General features: G+C 47.2%; 1 long non-coding RNA gene across 1 annotated transcript; it reads left to right on the forward strand.

The window, feature by feature from the left end:
* Positions 1-2,199: 2,199 nt before the first annotated feature.
* Positions 2,200-3,652, forward strand: LOC145721143 (uncharacterized). The gene is made up of 2 exons (XR_014144606.1): positions 2,200-2,991; positions 3,440-3,652. It is a non-coding gene; the product is annotated as an uncharacterized LOC145721143 (long non-coding RNA).
* Positions 3,653-8,065: the final 4,413 nt, after the last annotated feature.

Genomic DNA, 8,065 nt, shown 5'->3' on the forward strand with positions numbered 1-8,065 from the left:
ATCCATTCTTTCCTACCCCTCCCCTGGTTTATTTTTTCTTCCTTAGTACCTACTGCCACCTACCAGGCTACTTATTTTGTGTACACATTTTTTTTTTAAAGATTTTATTTATTTATTTGACAGAGAGAGAGACAAGCAGTGGGAGAGGGAGAAGCAGGCTTCCCGCGGAGCAGGGAGCCTGATGCGGGGCTCGATCCCAGGACCCTGGGATCATGACCTGAGCCGAAGGCAGACATTTAACGACTGAGCCACACAGGTGCCCCGTGTGTACATATTTTGTTTGTTGTCTCTTTTGCTAGAAGGTCAGCTTCCTGGGCTGGGCTTTTGGTTTTGTGTATTGTTTTATTTCCAGCACTTGCAACAGTGCCTGGCACATAGTAGTTGCTCAATCAGTATTTGTGGAGTGAATAAACAATGGCAGGCCCTATCGCTCAAGCTCACTTCCTATCTCTTAGTGCATGTTACTCAGAGTTGCTAAATAGGAGATGAGAGTGGCAGAGTTAGGGGGAGGGGATATGGTTGTTACCACGGTCAGCTTCCTGGCTGTGCTCTGTGCAGTTGCCCAGACCTGGGCTCAGAAGGGTCCTGTGCTTGATTTAATGCTCTGCTGTCACTGTGTCAAAATTTTTTTCTTTGAACTCTGCTTCGGAAGTGAAGGCCGGTGGGACAATGGAGGATGCACATGAGAGAGAGACATATGCACTATGAGTGTCCAATGCCCTTCCTCACCACCCCATTTACATATAATGCTCATGATGCCTTAGGAGCACAGAGTTCTGATGGACCCACGATGCGTGGGAGTTCGATGAGACTCAAGTAGGTGCAAGATAGGTGTGTTGTGGGGCGCCTGGGTGGCTCAGTCGTTAAGTGCCTGCCTTCGGCTCAGGTCATGGTCCCAGGGTCCTGGGATAGAGCCCCGCATCGGACTCCCTGCTCAGCGGGAAGCCTGCTTCTCCCTCTCCCACTCCCCCTGCTTGTGTTCCCTTTCTTGCTGTCTCTCTCTGTCAAATAAATAAATAAAATCTTAAAAAAAAAGAAAAAGAAAAAGATAGTGTGTTGTGTCTGCCTGGGTCAGCAGGGGCTCTAGCAGCCTGGGAGACCATACATTTTTGTTCAAATCAGAACTTGCTTCGATGTGGCACCTGGGTGGCTCAGTCGGTTAAGGGTCTGCTTTCAGCTCAGGTCATGATCCCAGAATCCTGGGATCCAGCCCTGCATCGGACTTCCTACTCAGCGGGGAGCGTGCTTCGCCCTCTTCCTCTGCCCTTCCTCCCACCTAGCCCCCCCGCTGTGCTCTCTCTCTCACAACTCTCTCTCTCAAATAAATAAATAAAATCTTATTTTTAAAAAAAGAACTTGTTTTGAACACAGAAAGAAGGCAAGAGACATGAACGAACAAAGAACTCTGTCATATCCTATGTTATTCCTGTTCCTTTCCTGGATGAGCGGCCCACTTGCCCTGGAAACAGATGTAGAAGGAAAGAGAGAGAGAACAATCCCTAGTTCCTTTCCTTTCCATCTTCCTTGCTTGCCAGTAAGCTGAAGTAGAAGGTTGGCACTCTGTTTCGTATTAAGTGAAATAAAACTAGCTGACTTAGTTTTGTACAACATTTCCACTGTTATGTTAAGGATGAAATACATATGCAAGTACCAACTCGGAAATAGAAATTTTGTAAAATGCTCTTATATTTGCATTTAAAACTGGCATTGCACAATATAAAGATGAACAGTGTACTTCATGCTAATATTTTAAAAGTTTACTTTTTCTTTACTGAGGACAATATTAAATAGCAAATAAAAAACACCCATGGAAGGAAGGAGAAAGCTTTGTATTTCAGTACCTTTAACAGCACTTTTTTCTTGCTTTTCCAACAAGGGGCCCCGTGATTGGGACCCACAAATTATGTAGCCGGCCCTGTTTGTCATGGCTGTGGTTGAATAATTCAATCCAGCCTGTCAAATTCTGGGGCTATGTTTCTAAAATAAACTTTTAAGTACAGGAAGCCCAACTTACCAACAGATTGCATTCCACTTTATTACATAAATCAGGTGCTTGGAACTTGGCACGTATTTTCTTATAGGAACACTGTTTTGAATAGCGGTCAGTTTGCCAAACTAGCCCTCGAAAACGCACTGAAAACTATAGGATGGCAGATTGCTCTAGTGCACTTGAACGATTGGATTACTGTCGCCGAGGTCTCTCAGGGCTGGTTGCCCAGTACCGCACTGCAGGCTTGCACTTAGCAGTTGGGTGGGGTCATGGGAATGCTGGTTGGTTCTGGCCAATGAGCTGTGAGTTCTGGCAAGTGCCGCCCAGGGCCAGAGCGTTCTACGGACAGTGTGAGACCCTCTGCGGCGCTTTCTTCCTCTCGGTTAGAGCGTCCGGCACTGTTCCGGGGGGGACTGCTCCATCAGCCGCGGGCGCGGTGGGGGTAGGACGCAGAGCAGGGTTCCCGTGGGCTGCGACGGCATGTCGCTTTACCCGAGCGTGACCTGACCTACTCGGACCGATCACCTCATTCATTAGAGTTCTTTGATTGCAGGCAGTAGAAACCAGCCCCGGCTAATGAAAGCGCAAAGGGGTGTGTTGACTCCTGGGGCAGCCGACAGACTTGCAGAAACATCCGGGCCCCAGGTGGCGGAGCCGCGACACGACTCTCAGGCCTTTATGGGCCGATAGCGGCCTGACGCGGTTCCCGTCGTTTTCTGCGGCTGTTACCCGACCCGAGAGTCGGAGTTCAGGGAGTGAGGGCTGGCTTGGTTGAGTTTGGGTCTGCCCCTCCCTTAGCCGGGAGTGGGGACCTTGAGGGGCAGTCCCAGCAGGACCGACCCGCAAAGCAACATGGAGGTGTCTGTTTCCCAAAGCGACGGACGTCCGCATGTCCGGAGGGCCGCCCTAACGCCGCCTAGCCGCTGGGGAGCAGCCTCGGAGGCTGGGAGGAGAGGAAAGCCGTGGCGGCCTAACCGCACCCCGGGAGCACTAGCTCAGAGGTTGGGGTCTGTCGCTCGGGGATGCTGCCGCATGCTTTGTGTCTGCACATCACAGGGCTTTCCTGGCTCTCACCCACAGCATGATCACAACTTCGGTCCCCTCTTTGGAGAAGCTTCCTATTCTCCAACGACCAGTACCTGCCATTTTCCCCATCAGCTTTCTCCGCTTTCTCCTATGACCATTTCTCTACCTTCAACTATTTCAGTAAATGGCTGTAAAAGGCTAAACATGAACACCTTCAATCCATTCTTTCCTACCCCTCCCCTGGTTTATTTTTTCTTCCTTAGTACCTACTGCCACCTACCAGGCTACTTATTTTGTGTACACACGTGTGGGTGTTCCTCTTCCATAGGTTTTTTGCCTGAAAAGTATTCAAGCTGCTTATTCTTTTTCTGGAAGCTCGAGATATATTTCCTGCAGTGTCTTAGTCCCCCTTTATTTACCCAGTGAAATTCAGGCTTGGTGCTGGAGCAAATCTACTGAGCTACTCAGGACTCAGAGGAGGAGAAGAAAAACCAGGAACATTGGGCTGGAACTCTTTCATCCTGCTGTTATTTCTTCCCCTGCTGTGGCTGCCTGGTGACCCCTCTAAGGCCCCTCTTACCCCCAGTCCCTTCCTGGAAAGAAAAAGGGACAGATAAAAATACTTCAGCTGTATAAGCTCCTGCCACAACCGAGCGGTGAAGTCACATCTCTGGCCCCCGGTGGCAAAGCCTTGTGTGTGTACCCCCTCAGTGGCTAGAGCCGATCTCCCTTTGCAAGACAGGCACAGCAGTGAGCTGGGGCATGAGACATCCTGGGAGCAGAGACTTGTTTAGTTTTGAATTGCAGTTATCAACGAGATCGGTCACTGCTGAATCGCTTGGTCTCTTTTATCTTGACAGTGTGTTTCCTGTTGGTTCCGCTGCCCCTTATCATCTGCTGGGAGGCTGGGGAAGAAATGTCCACTGCAGGGCGCCTAGGTGGCTCAGTTGGTTAGGCGACTGCCTTCGGCCCAGGTCATGATCCTGGCGCCCCTGGATCGAGTCCTGCATCGGGCTCCCTGCTCGGGCAGGGAGTCTGCTTCTCCCTCTGACCCTCCCCCCTCTCATTCTCTCTCTCTCAAATAAATAAATAAAATCTTAAAAAAAAAAAAAGAAAGAAATGCCCACTGCAGCTCTGGGAGGCATCCCAGAGTGTGCTGCTCAGGGTTCTTTGCAAGTGGTAGTGAAGGCATTTATGGGCACATCCGCTTGGCAGAGGGCCTCTGTGGTGGGGGCACCCGAGCCCCCTCTGTGTGACTTAGGTCATCACCTGGCACCAGCCAGCTGGAGAACATGGCAAGCAAAGCACCACCCTCTGGGTGGGAAGCCAGGGCATAGCTGCCCTGCTGCAGCCTCATTTTGGAGTCACACCAGGGGCTTGCTGGCCATGGCGGTCGCCCGTGCTGCTCCTGCGGATACATCGGGTACGTGCCAGGGTCCCTGGCATTTCCCTTTGCTTGTTTGGCCTCTTGGGGACATTGCTAAATATATTCATGAACCCAGAAGAAGTCGTGGGGTCTCACTCAATCTGTTTTTCTTTTATTACATGAGGGGGATGCCCTCTGGTATTAAAATTCTGAGTTCCTACACATTTTCTTTTTTTTTTTTTTTTAAGATTTTATTCATTTATTTGACAGAAAGAGACACAGCGAGAGAGGGAACACAAGCAGGGGGAGTGGGAGAGGGAGAAGCAGGCTTCCCGCGGAGCAGGGAGCCCGATGTGGGGCTTGATCCCAGGACCCCGGAATCATGACCTGAGCCAAAGGCAGACGCTTAACCACTGAGGCACCCAGGTGCCCCTCCTATACATTTTCTTAGAATCATTCAATTTCAGCAGTGGAAGGATATATGCTATCATCTGACTCTCCCAAGAGACATTTTCACAGGAAGAAGTTTGAAAAGTCTATCTAAAAATCTCAGAATTGGCAGTGTGGGTTTTAACAGGGAAGTGGTGTGGTGTTTAAACAGATCTTTGACTAAGAGTAGCCAGGCTCCTGAACCCCTTGCTGACTGTTGACCTTAGGCTCTCTATCCTTGTGTTAACTTCCCTCTGACCTAGGGAAGGTGGGCAGTCTGGTGGTTAGGAACGTGGGCTTTGGAGTCAGACCTGCCTGGGATTGAGACTTGGTCCAGCCAGGTGTGAACATGTGAACTTGCATGAGTAACTTGACTTTGCCCTAGGTCCTTCATCTGTATAAACAGGATGTAAGAATTTATGCAAATTTGCATTTACTTAACTTCCTTGAGTCATCAGTTCCCTTGGCTGGAAACTGGGAATAATAAGTGTCCCTAATCTCGGACAGTTGTTGCGAGGATTCGATGATACAAGGCCCTTGAAGCACTTAGGCCTGTCCTGGGCACGGAGTGGTCTCTCCCCAAATCCCCAAATCCAAGTCCTGGGCACGGAGGTCCTTCTCATCTCCATTGCAGGTGGTTCTTTGGACCAAAGGAAGCAGCATTTTCAAAAGCACTTGGAAAACTGGAGCTGGACATACATACAAGATGATTGTTTGGAAACATTGCTTTACTGGCTCATTAAGGGTAAAACTCTTACTTTCTGAAGGAGCAAAACTTCCAATTGATATCCCATTTGTTTTTCATGAACAATTTTGTGAAGTATCAGAAAAAATGTGAAATCAGTAGTTTCTAGAAGCTTGTTTGGGGAAGCTTGCAAGGCAAGCTATATTTCCAGAATATGCTCTGTTAGGTACCCAATTCTATCCTATATCTTTAGCCAATCTAGGTCTAATTATCTCTGTCCCTCTGCCTCTGTCTCTCTCTCTCTCTCTCCTTTTTTCCTCTCTTCCCCTCTCTTCTTCTCCCTCTCCCTCTCTATCTCTCCCTGTCTCTCCTGACTCTCATATAAATGCCAACAGGGATCTCATATCTTAAAAAATTAAGAAAAACATGAGCAAGGGGTGCCTGACTGGCTCAGTCAGTAGAGCATGTGACTCTTGGCTGGCTCAGTGACCGAGCATATGACTCTTGATCTCAGGGTTGTGAATTCAAGCCCCACACTGGGCGTGAAGCCAACTTAAAAAAAAAAAAAAGCATTAGCAAATAAAATCCTCCCTAATTTCTGTCCCTCTCCAGCTACTGCCGCATCTCTCAACATCCCTTCTTGTCCACACATCTGGGGAGAGAATGGAGACCTTTAATTCCCTTATCAGTTATATCCAAAGATGTTACAGCTTTTCACATTTACTATTTCTAAAATTGGGCTGTATCTTGTGTGTGTGTGTGTTCCAATAAAACTTTTTTTTTTATAGATGCTGAAATTTGAATTTCATATAATTTTCACTTATGAAGAATTATTCTTTTAATTTTTTTAACCATTTATTAATATAAAAACCATTTTGGGCTCTTGGGCCGTACAGAAGCAGGAATTCAGCCTTAGTTCTGCCAACCCCTGGGCTGTGTCTTTTAAACCTGTCAAGAGAAACTTGCCAGCCAGGCTGAGGACAAGCTCTATCATGAGTGTCTTGGCATCTGTACATATGAGAACTTGGCCTGACACATCTGCTTATCAGATGTGCACTTCACTGAGTTATTTGCTTAGATGGCACCTCACATGACTGAATTTTAACTTTAGACTCTTAATTATTACTTCATGTCTTTATAAAGATAGCACAATAACATGGCATTGAAGTAAAAGTTCAGAAGATGGCTCGCACGTGACAGGCAAGGGGAATTGATGCAGTAGAAATGGCCAAATCCCTCAGAATCGATCCCAGAATTTTCAAAATTCAGAGAAGTTAGAGGAATGGACAGTTTGTCAAAAACTTCTGGTTTGACCCTCAGGAGAAGCCATCTAATTTCCATAATGTGGAATCCTATGAAGGAAAGCAGAAACTTCAGGGGGACCTAGAAATATAAGCAATTCTATGATTCTTCCACAGACCTTGGATTTATATGGTTAATTTTAAAGGTATTATAGAAGTCAAGGTCACAAGTCCTGATTATGGAAGGAGGGATGCCTTTGCATAGTTTTGCAAAGCTGCTGATGGCCAAAAATTATTTCCAAGGCTCTTTAGATGTTGAATACAAAGCAGGCTTAGGGGCACCTGGGTGGCTCTGTCGGTTAAGTCTGCCTTTGGCTCCTGGGATTGAGCCCCTCATTGGGCTCCCTGCTCAGCGGGGAGCCTGCTTCTCCCTCTCCCTCTGCTTCTCCCCCCGCTTGTGCTCGCTTTCTCTCTCTTAAATAAAGAAATAAAATCTTTTTTTTTAAAAGAACAAAATAGGCTTAGAATTAATTATAATATATAATATAATATAATATAATATAATATAATATAGAAAGTGACATATTGGGGGTGCCTGGGTGGCTCAGTCAGTTAAGCGACTGCCTTTGGCTCAGGTCATGATCCTGGGGTCCTGGGATCGAGCCCCGCATCAGGCTCCCTGCTCAGCCGGAAGCCTGCTTCTCCCTCTCCCACTCCCCCTACTTGTGTTCCCCCTCACGCTGTCTCTCTCTCTCTCTGTCAATTAAATAAATAAATAAAATATTAAAAAAAAAAAAGAAAGTGACATATTGGTATTTTGATGAATATATGCCATTGACAGTTGGAAAAACTATGGAATTTCAGCAGGACTAGGGGAGTGAGGTGCCCAGGAAGAAATGTAAGGAGGAGATCACTTTCAGGGTGTGGCACAAGTGAAAGTGAGGGCCTCCTTACATTTTCTGTCCTAGATACCTCACTTGTTTCACCCTAGACCAGCCCTGAATTTAAATATAGTCTATTTTTTCTTCCTCAAGAGCTGAGAAATCCATGGTGTGTCTTAAAATCCACGGTGCCTTAGAATCAAGGAAGTAGAGTGATTGGGGTTCTGCCAAGGGGGTGAGGTTGTCCCTGGCCTCCTTAAGGGGTCTCCTTGACTAGGCTGCCTTGGTCTATCTTTTCAGCCTGGGAGGCCGGTAGGTGCCCTAACTCTGTGCGCTCATCATGCCCTGTGTTTATGTTTCTGTGGGTCCTGAGCTCAATGTAATTGTTTTTTAAAAATCTGTCTCTCCTCTAGACTATGAGTTCTTTCGGAAGAAAAACTCTTCATG

The sequence above is a fragment of the Leptonychotes weddellii genome, chromosome 4 (assembly GCF_054177405.1).
Source record: "Leptonychotes weddellii isolate Sample4059 chromosome 4, ASM5417740v2, whole genome shotgun sequence".
Lineage (NCBI taxonomy): Eukaryota > Metazoa > Chordata > Mammalia > Carnivora > Phocidae > Leptonychotes > Leptonychotes weddellii.